The 21,202-nt window shown below is 41.7% G+C and overlaps 1 protein-coding gene across 17 annotated transcripts in view; it reads right to left on the bottom strand.

The window, feature by feature from the left end:
* Positions 1-16,031, bottom strand: part of LOC113166004 (neuronal cell adhesion molecule-like) — a 61,356-nt gene extending 45,325 nt beyond the window's left edge. For all 17 annotated transcript variants that reach the window (XM_026365879.1, XM_026365881.1, XM_026365885.1 and 14 more), the window contains exon 1: positions 15,888-16,031. The gene's annotated coding sequence lies outside the window, so the exon portion shown is untranslated. The remainder of the gene's footprint in view (positions 1-15,887) is intronic.
* Between the last annotated feature and the right edge of the window lie 5,171 nt (positions 16,032-21,202).

Here is a 21,202-nt window from a genome sequence, read left to right as displayed (position 1 = left end):
TAGTTTCATTAGCACAACAACAGCTGAGGGAGCCGGGTGCCTCCAGACGCCATCTTTGAAGTGCATGTTTGTGGCAGCAGGAGGGGAATGAGATTTTTCTTCTTCCCTCCTTCTTCTTCGTCTTCATCCTCTCCCATGCTGTGCGCCCAGCTCACACACACCACCTGTCTCCCTAACACAACCTAAACCTCCCAAGAGCATACATGCACAAATAGTATGCACACACGTTTTTGAATATGCAGCTCTCGCGGCCTTGCTTTTAATCAATACACCAACCTGCAGTGTCCTTAATGAATAGAGAAAGGTCATAAAAACATTGTAGATTAAACACACAGCTATGTGCCTCTACTGAATGGTTGTGCACAGAACACCTTGAACCACCTCCATCACAGCAAATCCAAGCACAGATATGACAATATGGGCTTTCTACTGAGTTCAAAAGCTGACAATTAGATTTTTCCCCTCCTTCTCCTCCTTTGATGTAAAATCCATATTGTGCTCAACAAGTCAACACCAAAACCAAACAAACAAACAATAGATATTCAAACAACAGATATCCCTATACAAAAGAAAAAAGAAAAAGACAAAACTTTGATACAAGTCAACAGGCCACAGACAGAAGGGCTGAGTGTCAGTGATGTGGCATTATGTTGAGGTACGCCTGAGCCAGTGGTGAAGGAGACAGCGCTTAAGGGTTTAATCAGCCTGTCTACAGCAGCCTGATGCACACACACACACACACACACACAGAAACACATCAGGTTGCTGCAAGCACTGAGATAAAATGCAGAAGGAGGGAGACAGAGTGATGTGATGTGAAGTATAGGAGAGAAGGAAGATATGCCAAAGGCAAGAGCAAATGAGAGAAGCAGAAGTGTAAAGAACAATGACGGTGCAGAGACGTCGGCTGGTTAGTTGCTGTGTGTGTGTGTGTGTGTGTGTGAGTGTGTGTGTGTGTGTGTACCGGACAGTATACATATTTATATAGTGTGTGAATGTTTGTGGGAAAAGAGAAGAGTGTGTACACTCCTGCAACATGAATCTGTAAATGTTTGTTTTTGTATGTGTGCAAGTGTGAGGTTGCCTGTCTGTGTGCCGTCGGAGCACTTCACAAAAACACAAACCGACTGAGAGTGTGTGTTCTGTAAATTCTGGAAAAAAATGTGAATGTGAATATCTGCCACAAACACACAAAGAATTGACAGTATATGTAGTGTTGTAGTTTCAAAGCAAATCAGAACCAATCACAAGTGTAGTTAGTGAGTGAGTTACTCTTCCCGGACTCCATGTTCTCTGGTGCAGGTGACAGCACAGGGACAATGGGATGATATCACTGGTGGGCTCCAAGCAGCTTGTCTGCATACTGCACAATAACAGAGTGCTGCAGCTCGAGTGTGGCACATTGTGAAATTTGTGTGAGAGAGACAGAGAGAAGAAAACAAGGAGGAAGAGGGTGAGAAAAAGTGGATGACAGTGGGACGGAAAAAGAAAGTGTACTGCTTAACAGATGGATATTGAGAAGGAAGAAGAAGGGAGGAAAGCTAGAGAGGAGAAGAAAGACGTTTTCTATGTAGCAACAGTGTATGTGAACTCTGGTGGTCGTGTGGTTATGCAAAGAACTGAACACTGAGCCTATAGCCTGTGTGCCTATAGCTGCATCTGTGTGGGCAGGACTGCAGACTGTGCTGCCTTTTAATTACAGAACTGCTCCTTCTTCCTCTCTGACAGTGTCTCACACACATACAACACCACACACACACACACACACATTCGCATGCACACAGCAAACACCACGCGGCGCACCTGCCAGGAGCCAGATTGGATTTACGCTGCATCAATAATTCACCCTCACATACATCCCCAAACAAACGGCACAGGCTGCCTTTGAGTGACCGAATGCATTTCTGGGACACGGCGGCCACAAACTGCAGAAACACGTGTCCCACCCCGGCTCATCCTGCCTCATTACAACATAAATGACCTCAGTTATTAAACCAATCATGAGCTCTGTAAACACAGACAATCAGGAGACTTTTTAGCAATCAAGCCATTCTATTCTTAGAAACACCTGAGTAAACCTGGGCTTCCATTCCTCTAGATCAGTCATTCCACTTCATTTGGAGCCGGCTGAGTATCAGCCGCACTGTCGGAGACAGGCTTTCATCTCCTCCACTGTGTTGTACATTAGGCAGAATATCAGATGCCCTTGTTTTTAGCAGCTGAGTACAGGATGCAAATGGGCTTCTGTTATTGTTGTTTTCCCAGAGTCAGCCAATACCTTATTATTTCTCAACTGTGTGATTAGTGGCCAGATGTCAGTCCTAAGCATCTGTGCTGCATTTAAAGTAAGTTTTGATGCGTTCTCTTTGAATATTAAGGCACAACTAAGGACTATGAAAATTCTCCGGCCTCAGGGCCATGATTTTTATGACTCATATTGTTAACCAAACAACAAAAGTATATAGAAAGAGGAACTGTAACATTTACAGAGGTGGAACAAGCAAATATTTGGCATCAATTAGCAAAATATCTGCTACTTAATATTCAGTTGACTGGCGGGTTTACTTAAAGTTTCACACATAGATGTTTTACTTTTGGTTTTGTATATGTGTTACTGGAACATATCTTGTTATTTTTTTTTATCCTTTACAGAGAAATGTTTTTACATCCCCCATAATTTAAACTAACTATAGGAATGCTGTGATATCACACAGGCTCAAAAACATCAAACTGACCCCTGGATTCAAGGGAACACTTAATGGATTCAAATGCTCTCTGTATAACTGTGTTCAACTACCTTTGGTATTTACAGTGGAAAAGCTCATCTATTGATCAAACAGCCCATTAGCACTTTAAACCAGGCATTTATTGGAAGCATTTAAAGTCGATTCCTTTAAAATGTTTTGAGAAAATGGATCCCTGCTCTACTGGATAATGCACTTCCAGTGGATGCATGCGTCCATTATGCTATGGACTATGTCCATCACTAATGTAAACATAAACAACAACGGTTTGACCTCAGAAGGCACAGTCTAAACATTCTCACTCAAATAAAGTAAAATACTGTTGTTACAAGTGGGTTCTTAGGAGGAAAGTGAGTATTTTCTTGTGCCTAGTAATTTATTCACTTGGATGTCATGCACAGGAGGGGGCAGGAATTTTGAGGAGTGTGTAACAATTGGGCTTTTCTTTCCTCAAATCTGCATAATTATTAAGGTTAATTCAACTCGGAGCTTGTGCGCCATTGTCTTTGAATGTGGCTGCCACTGCTTAAATGAATAAATTAGTGACAAAACGAAGCTGACAGACAAGTTCTGCCTGAATGCACGATGTCAGAGAAACTGGCTCAGAGCATAAGAAGAAGCTGCAGGAAAAGACCTTCTCTTGATTTACTGGAGACAATAGCCTTGTCATTTACAGCCATTCAGGCCTAAGTTTTCTCAGAGATAGACGATATGCGTCTGTGCTCAGTTGTTCAGATCCTAGAGGGATTCCACACAGCTTCCACTGTATGTGTTAGTCTCTGTGGTCTGTCTGTGTCTTGATAAGCAAAACTAACACTGCTGCAGTTATGACACAACACCTTGTACTCTTCAGGGAAATGATATGACAAAATGGGACAGATGCACACTGCTAAAATAAGTGACAGCATAGGCAGCAGCATAATAAGAAAAGTGACTGAGTGTTTTAAAGGTGAACAGATCACTGTTATTTTTAATTCAATTTGCAGATGGCTGTGGGGAGGATTAGATGAAACCTGAATGTATTGACAGCACACTTAAATGTGTTTCCCTTCTTACTTATCAAAATCAGGTGTTTTTATAGACAGACAGGAGAGAAAAATAGCAAATTGGAAGGCAATCAAATGTTGTGGAGATGTGTTGTGATGTGCCCTGTTTGTGCTGTAAAATAATTTAAATACTGCATAAAAGAGAAAAAAGGAAAAAATAAAATAAAGTTATATTCCCACAAGTCTTCCTGCCAGTCACTTGAAAGATATCGCACTGTGTACAACTGTTACTGAACACTAAGTGGATGTTGAGACATTACACACTCAGTCAAACCTTGACCTGATGGTGGCCATGAATGACTCGCTTATGAACACATACACAGACTTCTAAAGCAATATGCAGTTATATCAAAAAAACTGCAATAAACAAACTGAAACAAACTCCTGACTCCAACATTAACTAGAACCAGGATCACTGTTTTCTCAGTTACACATTTCTCCAAGTGCAGTGCTCTCAACCTACTACACAGGCAGGAATCAAGTTATATAATTGGTTTATACACCCACAGTTACTTCCTTATTCCCGTAGTGACATCCTTCTTCTGAAGTGGAACTAGAGTTGGGTTAATGTACTTAAATGTGTCCCTGTCTGGGCTTTCTTGTGTGTGGTGCGGCTGTTATTTGTCCAAGCTCTTGACGTGATAGATGTGTGTCCTCGGCATGACTAATGACCAGCTGGAGACCTCGGATAGTTCTTGTCAGAGATGGTAAGCCCTCTGAGTGGAGCAGAGGGGGGGCAAGGACAGCTCAGCTTCAAGAGAAGGTCTGAGTGGTGCCTGTCTCCAGAAGTCCTTTCTCAAGCCTGGGGTGTGGAAGATTTTGACTGTGAAGTGTGACTGACCAACCAGCCTGTCTCGTTGGGTACCTCTGGCCTTTCAAGGTCCCACTCTGCTTGAGTGCTCAATTAGTGACTAACAGCCTTGCTGACAGGGCTCCTTTCCATCAGCAGTGCTGGTTCAACACTGTTTTAGCTGTTTTATATAATGGGTAGGTTGAGGACTACATCATACAACAAGCCTTGAGGGCAGACAACTCAGAACAAGGCGAACCTCTTCAAATAACTGAAAACAAACAGCAAGAAAAGACAGGTTCGAGCCACACAGAGGAAGGTAATTATTTACCTGCAGGGCTTTTTAGTTGCACCAGTTCACTTTCTAAACTCAAACCGTTCTCACTTCTGTCCTTACTTCTTGATTTGTTGACTTTCAGTAAAAGACAGCTGTCACGACAAATCAGCAAAATTATATTTATAGCATTAAATCGTTTTTTAGGTGGATGAATATTTAAGCTGCAAGTTTCCTGTATATGTATTTGCAGTAGCTGTAACTCCTGACAAGCTCATTTGATACCATAGTAATCTCTGTATTCTAGTAAGTATAAAAGATCAGAAGAATAGGCTGAATCGGCACTTTATACTGCATTTCCTCTCTCTATGCAGGGATCACAATGCCAGTTAAAGCTGTCCGCTCCTTTTCCTTCCAGTGTGTACTCATTATAGAGTGTCAAGTCAAAAAGCCCCACTCAGTGGTAGGCATCCTGATCCTGGTGCGCCTTTCAGATGGTAAACAGTTTCAGATGGGCCCAGTATTGTGCTGCTATAATACAGCATCTGCTTTATGGCATGGAAAAAATGCATTGTCACCAAGCGGCAGTGAAAGAGCCATTGAAGGACAGCCAGGGCTTCACTGAAATGCTGAGGCTTTGACCGTGACACAGGCTGATGGGTGGTGGTCAAACGACCTACATACTACTCCAAACTGACGTGGTAGAAAGTCAACCAAGTAAATGAAATATAGGTGAACAAGAGTCAAGTGACTGAGGAACTTTATAGTCTGGCCAAATTTGAGAACAGAGGCCTGTGCTACACAAACTAGTCAATACAGTATGCTGATAACTATAATAGCTGAACTACAAAGTCTCTGATGAGGCTTTGTATCTGGTCTCAATGCAGCAGTGTAGTGGGTCAGAACGCTGCAGTGAGCACTGGAGCTTGGCCAGGTGGGAATGAGACACTATGCAGGCAGAGACAGAAGATGCCCCTTATCCCTTAACTCTCCATTAAACATTTAGTGCAACACACTCCTGCACTGAGCACACTGCTGAGAGCTGCTACTGTGTGAGTCCATGAAGGAAAATCTCTCAGTGTCACACAGTGTTCATTTATGCCACATCTACCAACACTATCATAAATCATCCTGCACAATACACTATTCTGAAATAGTGCTGCAGTGTTTTCTGTTTCTCTAAGAAAGCTCAGAGAAAAACTAGGAGATGAGGTAAAAGAAGCCAGAGGGAATAATTAGCCCATGGGGATGAATAAGGTGTCTCTTGTGCTATAGTTAGTCTTTGCACTGCTATATCTATGTCAGAGTGGTTAGGCTCATCATAGTGATCAATGTGTTTTGTGAGGTGTTTAATATACTGGATTAGCCACAAACAGATATTGCTGCTGGTCTGTCAGGGTGGAGTTTCAGTCACACGATGGCAGATGGTCTTATATGGTAAAGAAAGTGTCATTACATGGCAACAACTAAATAATCTAGATTACACATGAGCAAACTCCATTTGATCAAGGTCGGAAAATGTCACTTAAAGTGAGTGGACCCTGATGTATGATTTATTTTCTTTCTAATTTTTATATACAAAAAGTGTACTATATCACAATATCTACATGACATAAAATAAGTATTGCTCACTTTTATTTCTCATACTAAATGTCAAACCGAATTTAACACATTTTTAGTCAAATTTAAAAAGTCGATTCTGGCAAATACCCATGGTAAAACAGAAAATTAACTCAAACACAATTTTCCTGCCCCATTACCATATCAAGCACATGCCTCAGATTCTGCTAATTTTAGCATTACAAAACACAGATATGTTGAGGTTGCTCCAGTTTGAATTCACAGAGGCCCAGTGGTGAATGAAGGAGGTTAGGCATGCAATTGTCCAATGTTATGTAAAAAAGCCACTTTTATACCTTTTTACCATGTCTGATGTGAAAAAAGAAGCGGGGTGTCAATCAAACTGAAGTGCTATGATGAGCTGGCCCCGGTGGTTTCTCTGTGGCCACCTATTCCATTATGCTTCAATTCAACACAATATGAGTCACAGGGATAAAAAAGGATGGATGCACAAGACATTATGTTTAAAAATGGACCTCCGTCAAAGCACAGAATAGTAGGTTTTATTCACACTCCTCTTTTCATTCTTTAAACCAGTCATTTGGAAGGAATTAATTCAACAGGGCTGTCAAGGACGCGGCCCTGCCACTGCTGCCAACACTGTTTCCATTCGAAATTCATATCCAAAGTCCCATTTCAGCTGACTCACAGCTTAGATAAACAGGCTGAGTGAAACAAACTCTGAGGCTTTTGTTTTGAGGCCAAAAGAGCGTTTTTAGCTGCATTTTTGATGCTAGACTGGAAGATACAACTCACAAATAATATAATCCTGTGATAAGGCAAGAAGAGATGACAAGCTCTTGCCATCTTTTAACTGGGGAAGCACAAAAGAAGCTATTGTCCAATGAAAGTTATATCATATAATGATACAACAATATCAGAGGCTGTATTCACATGGGTACAAGTCAGTGATACCTCAGAGACACAGGAAAGGACACATGGTGAGAGGAGGTTTTCACTAGGCTTCCAGCAGGTGCATTGTTCCCAGGATCAAAACAAGAGAGCCATATTTCAGACTTGGCTGCATCCTGGTGAGAAGGAGAGCAAGTCCTGGTCACTGTCTCTTCCATGTCTCTCACTCCAGCCTGACCCCTCGCCCTCCTCACTTCTTCCTAAACTCTTATAGGCAAACACCTGATCAATGGCGGTCTCCCATTGTGAGTTATTCTCCTCACGGGCTAACTGTTTGAAGAACTATTGAAAAGCAATGACCACAGTAAACTTGTACTTTCACTCAAACAAAAGAGCAAGTGTAAAGCAAACCCTAAAATTCAGAGCATACATCCATCCCACATCCTTAAATTGGGACAAAAGGGAAGACACTTTGCAGGGTTTTATTTTGTCTCCAAAGGCAGATTTAAGGATGAGGGGGAGGGGAGTTAAATGCTCTTTCAAAGCATGTTTTCTGTTCTCTAATCTGTCTGTCGTTTCCACCCATACAGATACACTTCTAATTTGACTTCAAAGCGTGGGGGATTGTGAATGATACGGATGAAACTCTGCATGAAATCAGTTTTTCTATGATTATCTCTCCAAAACACACTGACAACACTGTAGCTATATGCACTATTTCGTGCTGTGGTGTTAAACATTAACACAGACTGACTTTGAGAAAGTTGCAAGCTTTGAGGTTTGACTCAAACTTAATTTGCCTGATATGTTTCGCTTCTCCCAGGATGATATGACTGACATACTACTGAACCTGCGGTGATGTCAGTAATCACTGCTGCTGGGTTGATTGATTCAGTTTGCACAGATTTCATCATCAACCCCCCTCCAGTCAGCCCCAGCTTCAGATTATGGGAGTCTAGTTATCACTCTCTCCCAGGGTTGGGTTTTGGGTGTAAGGCCAGGGTAATCCTTGGGAGTTTGACTTGGGTCGCCTAAGGCTTAATTAGATTTTTTTTCCACTGCTGGTGACTGTGGAGAATCCAATCAGTCCGACCTCCATGTAGTTCCCCTATTCTGGCCTGATTAGGCTCAATAGCAGTGAACAACGCCTACATTAGAAACATCAACTCTGCAAGGTTATAAAGAATATTTGCCTTTAGCGTTACCCCTGGTTATGGCAGTGTAAACATGTAAGCTCATAAAATGATACCATCTCAACATACATCCAGATGATAGTAGGCATTAGGGAGACTTTTAGAGTAACCTCAAGGGAAACTAATGAATGAGTCAGAATACATTGAGTCTTCAACTTAAATGGCCGTTACAAAAACAGTCAAAAGAAATGTGCGCTTTAATTCAAGTATTTGTACATTAAAATGGGTGTGTTATATATGTTTGGCAATATGTACTTATTGTACTTGTAATAATTTTTTAATAATGATAATAATTACTTCTCATTAAAAGTTTCTAAGAAATACACTTTTTTATGCTACAGCTCTTAATGCTACAGACATGTACTGTTTATACAGTTAATGGATTTTTTTGGGCAAAGCTACAGATTTTTCCAGAACTGAATACTTGACTAGCTGGATTTAATTGTTGTTTATTGTAGTTATTTTAAATCACCAGAATGAAAAGTTACTGAGAAGTTTGACTTTTCATAAACACGGTAACAGATGTAGATATGACATATAATCAGAGAGTGAATGAAAATGGAAATAATCACATGAACACAGAGATGGAGTAAGAGACAGACAGTGAGAGGAATCAGTGCACAATCTGCTCTCCGGCTAGCGGCTGCTCTTTATTTAAATCACATGGCTACAAGCTGAGATTAAAAAATAGCTTTTAATAATTCCAAGTGCAGCAGATATCGTGATATGAAAGCATAGCTTTGGAAATGAAACTCCACTTTTAGTCTTTATCAGTCAAGCAGGGAAATTAAATCTTTTCTACATACAGTTTATATAGCTCAGACAAGTCACGCCAACCAGCAGTAAGCAGAGCATCACATCCAGCCTCTCGTTAACAATTATCTCTATTGTTCCACACCAAGCACATGCAGTGAAAAGTAGTGCTGAACATCTAAAGAGTGCCCCTTGACACTAAGCCAAGTCCTCTACTTACTCAGAAATGTCAAATACCATCAAGATACTGACTTCAAAACCAGGAACTATATGAATTCCACCTCAGTGACACATTACAAATGACCAATGAGTGAAAGTGTCCTATTTTTCTCTCACAGGATGTGTGGAGGTGTGCCCTCTGTCATGCAGTAACCCCTCTGAGTAACATATCCACCAAAGCTCTGCTCATGGAGAGATGTGGTCATTGTGCCTTGAGCCCTGAGAGGCCCGAAACCAGCCAACCTTGAAGACCCCAGCATTAGGCCTGCTTCAGACCAAAGTCTTTTCAACCTCTGCCAGCACAATACCAACTAAAACCAATATAAGGAAAGTCATTCAACGCCAATATCCATATACACAATGGTGGAACTGTGTGTTAAAATATTGAGAAAATGGAGCACATGGAAAAGACGACTTCTACTGCTGCAAATGCCCATACACCTAAAGATGATTAATGTCATTGTCTCCTTGAGAGACTCTGCATTAACACCACATGGCTTTGGCTATAAACCATGGTCGCCCAACAAAGACTCACTGATATCTCCCACATAGACTGACAAACAAACTCAAGGCTGAAAAAAAGCCCAGTGTTGGCCCAGACAGCTCTCAGCCACACTAGACATCTGATTGGCTGGCCAATCTCAGAGGAGATCCTTAAAAAATAAAGTTGCCATTTGTTCATCTTCACCAGTTCGCCCACAGCAAGGAATTATCTTAGTGACAAATACATTCCTCCATGCCCAGTTCTGAGAAACCAGAAATGACTGACCACAAGGAGATTATACTGATTGCTACTTCATCACTCACATTTGATCTTAAATTGCTTTGGCAAAAGGCCTAAGCACAGTCAGCTCCATGCCGGATGTCCTTGGGCTTTTGTTAATAAATCTAATTTAAAGACAATCTTCCTCTCATGGTGGTTGAAAATGTATGTCTCTAACATAAAGGGAATGCAAAACATTCTCTGTCCTGTAATCGTAGGGTAAGAAACATCAATTTAACACAGCACATATATTCACGAATCAGTACCCATCAGAAATGGCAACACACTGAAAATGAAAAATTTGCCATAGCTTCTTGGCAGAGAGACTGAGTCGAGTAGCAAACATGTCTGATGCATACTATTGTGTAGTTGTTAACTACTAGATGTCTGAACCTCTTCACACATTTAATTTCAGGGTGGTTCAGCTCATTGGTGAAAAGGAAGGAAAAGGGATTTGGTTTGACAGCAATCCAACATTTTATGATTCTAATGGTTTTCTGACCTCAATCTTTCTCAGTCAGTTTGATGCGTGGACAAAGATTATCTGTGTATAGATTATGTTTTACATACAACTCATGGCACGAGGACAAATAAGAAGGAAATAACAAAAACAAAGCAGCCAGTGTGCATTGTGCTTTATGTGTTTGATATCTGAAAAGGACGTGCATTTATCTTCTCCTGAATGGAGGAATCACAGATCTACACTTGGATTTGTTTACCATCCCATTCCTTTGTCTCCCTCTGGAGATTTTTTTTCCCAGGATTCCTATGGCAGTGTTTTGGGGATTTAAAGGATGAAAAAGAGGGAAAGAAAGGCCCATTGGTCTCAGCGCCACAGAAACAGCATCCAGAGCCAAGCTGTCATCCCACTTGGATTAAGGACCCTTCACTGGTGGCTGCTGAGCTGCTAACATGGTGTCTTACCCTCAGCAAGGGTGTGGGAGGGGGTAGAGGGTGGAGCAGGGGGTAAGAGCACGAGAAGGTCTGGTCTAAGTAAGACCTTGAGGTCAGCGATCCTCCTGAACCATAGCAAAGCCATTTTGTGTTTCCATGTCAACTTTATTCATGAGCTGACAGCTAAGTGTCTGCTTCTGTCCTGCTGATTCAATCACTGTTGCATCATGTGCTAGGGCAAAAAAGAAAATCTACACCTTCGCTCTGCTTACCACTTCAGCCCCCCAAATCTCCAAGTTTATAAGATGAAATGTTCAAGAACAGGCTGGTAAGAATATGGATGTTCATGTAGGATTTCTTGGCAGGATTCTTTCTTTAAATCTCCAACATTATAAGCAGAGTAAGAGCTGTGGTTGTGTATTTGCTGAGCTATTAGACAACACAAGTGGGCTGCATCACTGTGCCAACAGAGAGTGGGATGTGCTGCCGAGTTTTTCTTAAGCTCTATGCAAATAGGAGGAAGATGGAGGCTTGAGAACAGAAAGCGTTCAAGTAAACACTCTTCCTGAATTCTCTGTAATTTTGGCGAATGCACACCCTGCCGGTGGTGCCATGCCCACCTCCTGTTGTTTTCAGGACAGGACAGGAAAGGGAAGTACTGGTCCTTGTTACAGGCTACCACTGAGCCACCAACTACCACTCCAACATCTGCTGCCCATTCAAAGTTGGCCAGAGCTTCAAGAGGCCCGAGGCTTTCAGTAGCAAGAAATGCCTTTCCAGTCTTCTTCCGCAGGAACGTCAGTTCAAACAGTAGCTCCAACACCCAAGATCCTATTGTGGATGTCCTTGGGCATAACCCTGCATCGCCCCCCTTACCCTGCAAGAAAGCAACTAGAGCAGCCGTCCCGCCAGTACAGACAGAGAAAACAGATCCCCTTTGTTTTGCCTGCCCCTTCCAAGCATCAACTGAGGTACATGATCCACCCCTCCTCCCTCCTGCGACCCTGAAAGCTTCAAAACACTCCCACTTTTCCTTTCTTCTAGTGGGAGGCAACGAAGCTGAGCATCTTAAGAGATTTCAGAAGATATACTCTTAGTTCACATCTCAAGTCTCACATTGATTTGTTCATTTCAAGTCACTGAACTCAAAGTTCACTGGGAGTCAGATCCAATGTTGTGCGGAGCTAGTTAACAAGTCAGGCACTTTACTGGGGGTAGCGAGGAAACATAAAACCCACAAACATTACATACCATTATCCCACTTCAAAAGGGCTCTCTATTGCCGTCACTCCCTGACAGTTGGTTTGCACAGAAAAGAGCATCACTATTTTCTTTGTTCTCACTAAGGGGTGTAATAATCTGACATGGCTGATAATTGTGATAATAATGCTCCCCGGGAAACCAAGAGTGATTGGGCTTGACGACTGCCATGGTGCAAATGTCTGGTGACAATGAGCTGTCCAGGGACATCCTCACTGACCACTACACAACCACGTCTGGTCATAAAACACAACCTCATGTAACAGTACAGGACCCTATTTCTTAGAAGACAGCATCTGTGATCAATACATTGAGGGATTAAGGCAGTAACAAACCACTTGCATTAATGGCTGATCTGCTGATTATTTCATTGATTATTCTTTTGACAGATTCACATTGCTTGTTTTCAATTTACTATCACAGAAAATGAATAATAGTTAATTAATCAATCAGTGTTTCAAACTTCAAAAGAAGTGAAAATTGTCCATCACCTGCCCAAAATCCCAAGGTGATGTTTCAAAACCAACCTACAACACAACCAATCCCCTCAGACTCAGCATAAATCACAGAAATGTTGTCATTAAAGACAAAATAGCAAAAAAGCAACTGCACATCTATGTATCTAATAACTCAGGCAGCATGCCCGGTCTTGCTTAAAGCAACACATAAATCATTAAATATCTTTTTCTCAGTCATTTGTCACCATCCTTTCGTGATAATGCAAAACTGGTCTAGGATGTAAACATCAACAGTTGCAGCTGTGTGGAGTGGAATCGCAGGAACGTGTCAATCCCCATTACAGCTGCTGCCTAACTGAGTGTGAAACTCTAATTGCACCCACCAGCTTGCGACCATACATGCTCCACTCGCAGAGAGGGACAACGTGAAACGTGTGTGTGTGTGCGTAACAAACATGTATGTCCTTCTCTGCATGTACTCAAACCACGTCTGCATGAGTTTGTCCAAATTACAACCAACGCAAGTGTTCAAGCAGCCGTAAAGCGAGGGGTCCCAATCCCTTGGTGATCCTCTAATGAGGTGCTCATCAGTCCCAGGATAAGTCAAACATGCTTGTGACAAGAGGTCCACGCAATGTCAGTGTGCTGTGCTACTGTGTGTGACTGGCCCACTGGGAAGAAACATCCAGAGCATGATGACACTAATGGATAGGCAAGGGCCTCTATCAGTCCCCAGAGATTTAGCCTCATCACAGCTGAGCAGCACACCACTTTTATTCACAACGGCTGCCACTAAGGGCACAAGTACGTGTGTCTCCAGGGTACCTCAATCATTCAGTCAGTCTGCCGGAGTGACCTGCGATGGCATATTCTAGAAATATGCCTGTGCATTTTACATAAAAACAGAATTATTGCCACATGTTACTTAATGACAACAATGGCATATTTATTTTATGTCAATCACCTGATCAGTTCAGCTCTAGTTCGATGCCTCATTTCTGGCCTTGTTTGACTTGTCACCATTCTTAGATCAACGGCTTTGGTAAAGCTGTGATACAGCAAGTTGATGGTCAAAACTAAAAGGTAAGACCTGAGTTCAAATTCAACAGAATGCTGGGTCTTTCAGTGCCACGCAATGGAGAGGACACCGAGTTTCTTCTTTTTAAATGTCCATTACACAACAGACTACAGAGTTTAAAGGTCTCCTGCTGACTGCCACTGCTACTTATTCCATCCAATACCATAAATGAAAGAGTCATTTCTCCTACATAAAGGAACTTCCTCCTTGGTGAAGTGAATCACCAAGTAAAAGCCTCTCAAGTTCACATCAGTTCCTCTAAAAAAAAAAAAAAAATGATGTCATCATTATTACCACAAGTGACATAGAACAACTCTTTCTGTTTAAGAGACACTTTGTCCTGTCCTGTGGTTGGCGGAGTTCACAATGCCACAGACGGTCGCTCACAGTAGAAGCGTTGATCACATAACACAGAATAGTCTTCATGGTTCTCCAGCCCACAGAGTGAAATTAGTGACATTTTCCCTACAACACCCAAGCTTTTCCCATAGCCCCCGGACCCGAGTTGCCCGCCACCGGTTTTAGGTCATCAGTGTGACTGGCTGGTGGTCTCACAATAACTCCAGCCAACGTGTCATGATAATCTCTTAGTTATGCAAATCTCTCCGCCTAGTGTCGTTCGTTCTGACGGTAAAAGTAAAGACAGCAGCATAATATAGGTCACTATCTTGTCCTGATTTCTTCACTCTGGTAAAATGAGCCTGAAATGTCCTGTCGGAAGAGGTCCAGCTGTAGCAGAGGAGTGGTTTTCTGGGCTTAAGCAACATCCTTTTTTATCATGGTCAAAGTACGACTGGATGGACTACCAAAAGACGGACATTAAGGGACATTCATACATAAAGTGGTATCACACATTTTGCCGCCTGTTTCTGAATTAATGCAAACTAGACATAAGGTGGAGATAGAGGGATATTGTTATCTTCTTAAACAGATTAACAATAGTCTGCCTGGAGTGAATAAACATTACTAGAAAGTGTGTCAGCCCTTTCAGAGAGCAGGGGTCATTAGCATTGTATTAATTTAGCTATGGGAGCAGGCAGAGAAAGTGTGCAGCGAAGGCATGTGTGTCTGGGTGGAAGAGGGTCTGGGGATGAGCAGAAGAAGAGAGGGGGGGGGCTTGTTGTTGCGTGATGGTGAGTTCCCCCTTTACAGAAGCTTTGACCAAAAGGAGACAGAGGGACGCAGAGGAGGAGGGAAGTAGAGAAGGGATTGGGTGGGAATGTGTTGTTTTTTTTTATTTCCAGTAAAATTATTGCTGGGTTTTCTGAATAAAATGGCTTGAGATGTAAACTGGTGAATCTCACTGGGTCTATAATAATCAGACTGAGTCTGATGAGACGAAAACAAAGTCAGTGGTCAATGAAAACAACACAGTTGTGATATGAATATGACAGGAATTAAGCATGTGGGGAGCAAATCAGCTTAGGACAAGAGGGATTTTGTGTACAAGGGCATAAAATTCATCAACGCAGGACAAAAAACAACTGTCAAACACAGGATCCACATATCAATCAATCCATCTATCTATCTATCTATCTACCTTTTACAGGCAGGAGCGTGAGCATCAAAGCAGCAACACGGAGATATTATGAAAGGTTCCGTTTGGAGGATAAGTGACAGTGACTGTTCTCAGTATGATTTAAGCAGCACACTCTGTGTCAAACCTTGGGTAAACAGTCGTGCACCGAACATGCACACATGCACTTGCTCTCTCTGATGCCAGCTGCCATAGGCTAACACGTTAGTTGGAGTGTTATTAGAGATCCAGCTTTGGAAACAAACCCTCGCGTTTTGGCGTTATTGAGGAAAAGGCTGGAAGCAGGACAGTGATTTTACAGCATCCAACTCAGGGTGACAGGCTGCTTCTGACCCCACAAACTCCTCACAGTGAGACGCAAGCTGCACGACACGTGTTTATCGTGAATAGTAATAATTTCACTCACCTTTTCGCCTCCGTCGGACGTGCGGAACGCGAAGCCTGCTCTGTGTCTCCAGTCCGGCGCGACACAGCGATCCCGTCTGCTGTGTTTATTTACGTGGAGTCCCGTGGAGCCCCGAGCCTCTTGCACTTGCCTCCGCTGCCTCACAGTCACTGGTCCTCTCGTCTCGCACCAGTTCGCTGTTACGCACACACACAGGCGGGGGCGCGCAGCGGCACTCCAGGGCGTGCGCACGCCTATTGCGCGCACTGCAGCGCCGCTCCTGTTGGATGGTGGCCTCCAGGCACTGAACCATTCTAGCAAATTGTTATCCGAAAAGACACGCTAATAGTGCTTTAGCTCCCTGCAGGCCCCAAACCCCAGATGGGCAACAGCTGGACGAGTTTAGGCTAAAACAAGCCAAAAGTTGCCCTTTAAAGCGCCGCAATGTCCTTTTCTGATATTTAACAGCAGGGAGCAGCTTTCAAACATTTCTGCAGTATTATTATTGTTACATTAAATCATCATGAAAACGCTAAAAGCACTAATAATGTTCAACACTGAGAAAATCCCAAAGCCTTAAAGGCTTCATAATCCTGTACATTTTCATTAATCACTCACAATTAAAAAAGTGAAATGAAAATGAAAAGCGAAATGAAAACAAAACTGAAAACATGAAATCCACAGACAGCAATTAGTCATAATTGACTCTGTTCATCTTTTAGACTTCACTGCAGCTGTTCACAACCTTAAAGCTTTTGAATGCTACATTTGCATGTCCTGATAAAACCCACTGTCCAATTTTGACCTGAGAGCAGAAATGCACTGATATCAGCCAAAGCTCTGCCGGGATCCTGTGACTTTGAAGCCACATTTTCCTTTTAGTTCAATCAGCTGCCAGCCAGCCATGCTCTCCACTCTCAGTGCATGTTATACACATGCATTATCTCGGGCTTAGCAGTAGTAGCCGTCTGCATCCATACACCAACCAACACTGAGAGCGAGTGATGCTGTTTTTGCTAACATAAGCCTGGTTTGGCAGGAATTATAGAGTTTCTGGTTTGAGTTGCTATCCAGAATCTGTTCAACAGAGATTAGCTAAAATTAGACTGTGGCACAGATCTGAAGCAAGATGAAAATCTGTTTTATGGTCAAAAAGTGCAGTTTATCACAAGAAATGCATAGAACTACGCTTTTAAAAAGGTAATACCCACAAATCCCCCAACAGTTTCACATTATTTAGTGCCTTGTGTTTCTTTATATCTTTGCTCAACTAAACAGTATGTTTTAAAAATTGACTGAAACTTGAGAGAAAGTGGAGCTGACATGCATCCAAGGTCATTTGTTGGACGTAATCCTCCAGTGTCAATAGCAGCACTTTCTCTTATCAATGACTGGAGGGACCACCAGAGAATTCTCACCCATATCTGCCTATAGTGAAACACTGAGACGTATTGTAATTGTCCTTGCTTCTCATTTCAAACCGCCTCCAGTTATGTCTCCATACCTCTTGAATCTCATTAAAATATTCTCTTAATTTCCCCCATGCATATTATCTGTGAAATACTCCGAGGGATCTTCATAAGTTCAAGGATACAGCACCACAGAGACAAAGTGTAGCAGCCTGCTGCAAGTTGCAAAGTGAATCTTGTCAGGAATCTTTGTGTTGAAATGCAAGAACCCACAGAGAAAACTTTTTCTGCCTTTCTGGTAACTCCAATTATCGTGCATATTCCTGCAGTGAATCCTTGAAGTCCTCTGCTCACTGAGATGCAAAACTTCACACATGCCATGGTTATTGTGAAGGAGAAACAGACTCATCTCTTGGCCTGTTTATTTTCTTTTCCCACTGATTCAGTGTTATTTCTTTTTATTTGTCAGAACAAACTGGTTAACAGATGCAGCAGCAGCAACCCAACCATGAAATGACCTAGCTCCCCTTAGAGGTGATGATTAACTAACACAGATTCAACACAGATCAGCAGGCTCCCAGTCAGAACTTACATCAAAACACAGCAGTTGAAAACAACATCACAGCCATGGTACGTTCGAATGGTGCCATATTATAAATGAGCCAGAGGGTTGTGACAGTGTGTTAATTATGACGAAACAAACAAAAGAGCTCAGTATTTATGTTATTTAACTGTTATGTGAAAGTTAATGTAACTGACTTTGAGGAAAGGAAGTCATATTATTTATCAATTAAATCTGTTTCCTGTGTTTCTGTCATCGTTTTTAAATGAAAAAAAAAAATCCCATTTTTGAATTAAACTCATATACTTCATATCTTATCTCGATATCACCCGGCTGCTCCAAAACTAATTAAGTGCTAATGAGCTGGGTTTATTTGCTGCAGCTAAATGTGAGGTGTAATTGAGTAGCAGCCACCCTGAGAATAAACACACACCACATAACGGCAAACATCAGAGAACACTATCAAAACCTCCCCAGGATTTATTCCCAGCATAGACTGGAAGGTTGCTGTTTATATTCAGAGTGTAGAGGTTTGGCCAAAGGTACAAAATAAATGAAATTACTGATGTGATTACTGCCGAGGGACAAGTTCACGAGTCAGATCTGTTTCCATCAGGGGAGGATGCATCTCCTCTCTCAGCCTGCTGTATTATTACATTACGACTTCTGTATATTGAGTGGGAGCACCCTTTACTGGCGGCCTAACTGCATTAACGTGCAGGGGGCAGAAGCATGACATGAATCCACTGAATATACCACAGTGACAGCAAATACATCACCTGTTTCAAACAGCTGAACGATGTATATACAGAGATTTATGTGAATCCTATGTAAACATTTTATAAATCATGTTTTGTGTATATCTTTTCCAGCTACAGCAAGATATTTACAGATGCATTTCGTTTTCTACAATATTAAGTATATTTGCAGTTAATTTTTAATAAGTCACAGATGCCTTTTTAACCCTTTGAATTATTCTTCATAACCACTTCTTAGGATTTAATTAATCCTCACTTCTGTCTCAGAGAAGTGAATTTGCTGTGCAAGAAACTACTGGACCAAATTATTGAAGAGAAGACATCTAAGGCCTGTTTTAATGGCTACTGCTGAAAAAGAAAGTCAGGTGCATGGTATCCTTAGTGTAAAGGATTGTTTAAGGATTTAAGAAAACCTGTCTTATGAGTTAGAGTTAATAAAGTTTTAAAAAGAGTGACTCCTTGATAATGTGTGACAGGCTGTATATGTACAAACAGGTCTTCTCATTTATATTGTCAGAGAAAGTGTAAATAGCTATAGGAGAAGCTGCATGTCATTAAAAACTAAGGAGGTTCAGGAGCAATAAGGTACAGTCCTCTTGAATATGTGCAATCCTCTTTTTCCTCAAGACAGTCCTTCTCTTAACTCATTTAGATTAATGTGACTCTACACTGCGGGCGAGCAGGAGAGCTGCAGGTCTCCCCACAGACCAGACTCCAGGGAACTAGGTGAAGATTTACACATTTTTGCCAACTGGACAGAAATAATGTGAGTCTGCACAGCGATCTTGAAATCTCGTGTCACATTTTCTACCTATATAAGACAGAACTGATTAATGGTCACATAAGTTAGCAGCAGTGGAAGAAAGTAACTAAGTACCGTACAATTACAGATGTACTTCTATTTTATTCTACTCTCTACTCAACAACCAACAACTGCACCAGTAATGACTCTGGATCTGATCTAATTAGTATAGTACTCAAATTCATTTGTAATTTGATGTCTTATTTTAAACTTGCGTAAGAGTTTACTGATGAACAGGAGCATCTCTTTTCAGAGTACTGTATGTTTCATAATTTTTGCTTGGCATCTTCTCAAAGGACTTGATCTTAGTAATCTGGTTTAAGTTAAGATCAAGGTTCGGGTCAGTGTTATTCTCAGTTATCTGGTTGTCCTCGCAGTAAATCCAAATATCTGAAAGAGCCAAGATCTCTTCATTTAAACAAACTGTTCTCTGCAAAGTTCAGTACTTGCATCTACCAAATGTTTCTGTGCATATTGACACATAATTAAAAAGCCCTTTTTACTCTTTAGTCAGTGCAAACTTAGTTCTTTCACTTCCCCTGTGATGCTGTTAAATTAAAGAACATAGATAAAAGAAAATATGTGAACAGCATACATGCTGTACTATGTCCTTCTTGACTACTGATGTTGTTTGTTGTGTCCTCTGCCTTCTGCTGCCATCGCTGTGTTTTCATGCGTGTAAGCAGTTGGTCGATAGCTGTGTCAGTGCGTGGTGTTTATGCTGGAGGGAAATGTGAGCCATCACTGGCCAGGGCCGTTACCCAGGTGTCTGAGCCAGCCTTGCACAGTCATCTCATCTCACCTTCCGCTCTTTTATGACAGGGAGCTCAGGGACACAGGGCTTTTACATTACCTTCCCTTGAAAAATATAAAGTATATTTGACTTAGAAGAAAAAACCTCTACTAACAGTTCTGGATGTGCCTGTAGTCTTACTTTCATAAATCTGAATTGGGTGCTAATCAAGCCAAGCACCTTGGAAAATGTGATGAGGCTGTGTATCAGTCCAGATCTCTGTTGGAATAATTAAGCTGTTGTGAGTACAAATTACCAACTTAATATCCGCACGTTCCCCTGTTCCTGAGATGATCCACAGCAGCTTTCCTCCGATCATAATCAGCCAATGTTCATATAATTAGGAGACAAGATGCAGCCAGGTTCAGTGGTGGGTTTTAATTACACGCACACAGTCAAACAGTCTTTACACAGGACCAACTAGAGAACAGTGGAATCATATTAATCTACCTAATATCTGTGTCCTTTTACCACAGGTCCGCTGGGTGTGAACAACACATTGTTGCATGAGCTATACAGTTCTTGACCAGGTTAGGCGTAGAAATAAATGTTTACAGTGCCAAAGACAAAGCAACACAGGATCATTTTCAGCCATGACAAATCAATGAGCACCATCCGTTTTACGTTGGTGCTGCAGTTCAAACCTGCATCACTTCAATAAAGGTTAGAGAAATGCTGAGAGGGACTGAAACGCAGTAGTGACAGTGAAAGAGGTTCTGGAGAAGAGGCATCAAAGGGAAAGAGGGCACATTGAAGACAGAGAAGAAAATGTGCATAGCCTGTGGGGAATCCATAAAACCAAACAAACAATCATGCACACAACGATAAAAGCGCCAAACAAACAATAGTAGTCTGAGGCTAAAATAATACATAAGTTATATCATTATGACACTGAGGCTCCATTTGGAGAATTATATATATGCTATTGATAGTGAATCATTATTATTCATTATAGGTATAGTAGAGCTGAATATTGGAGTAAAGCTTTCAACTTGTACTTCTTATAGAGCAG

The sequence above is a fragment of the Anabas testudineus genome, chromosome 6 (genome assembly GCF_900324465.2).
Source record: "Anabas testudineus chromosome 6, fAnaTes1.2, whole genome shotgun sequence".
Classification (NCBI taxonomy): domain Eukaryota; kingdom Metazoa; phylum Chordata; class Actinopteri; order Anabantiformes; family Anabantidae; genus Anabas; species Anabas testudineus.
Note: the sequence above shows the minus strand (reverse complement) of the source record. Positions and strands in the feature narration are given on the sequence as shown.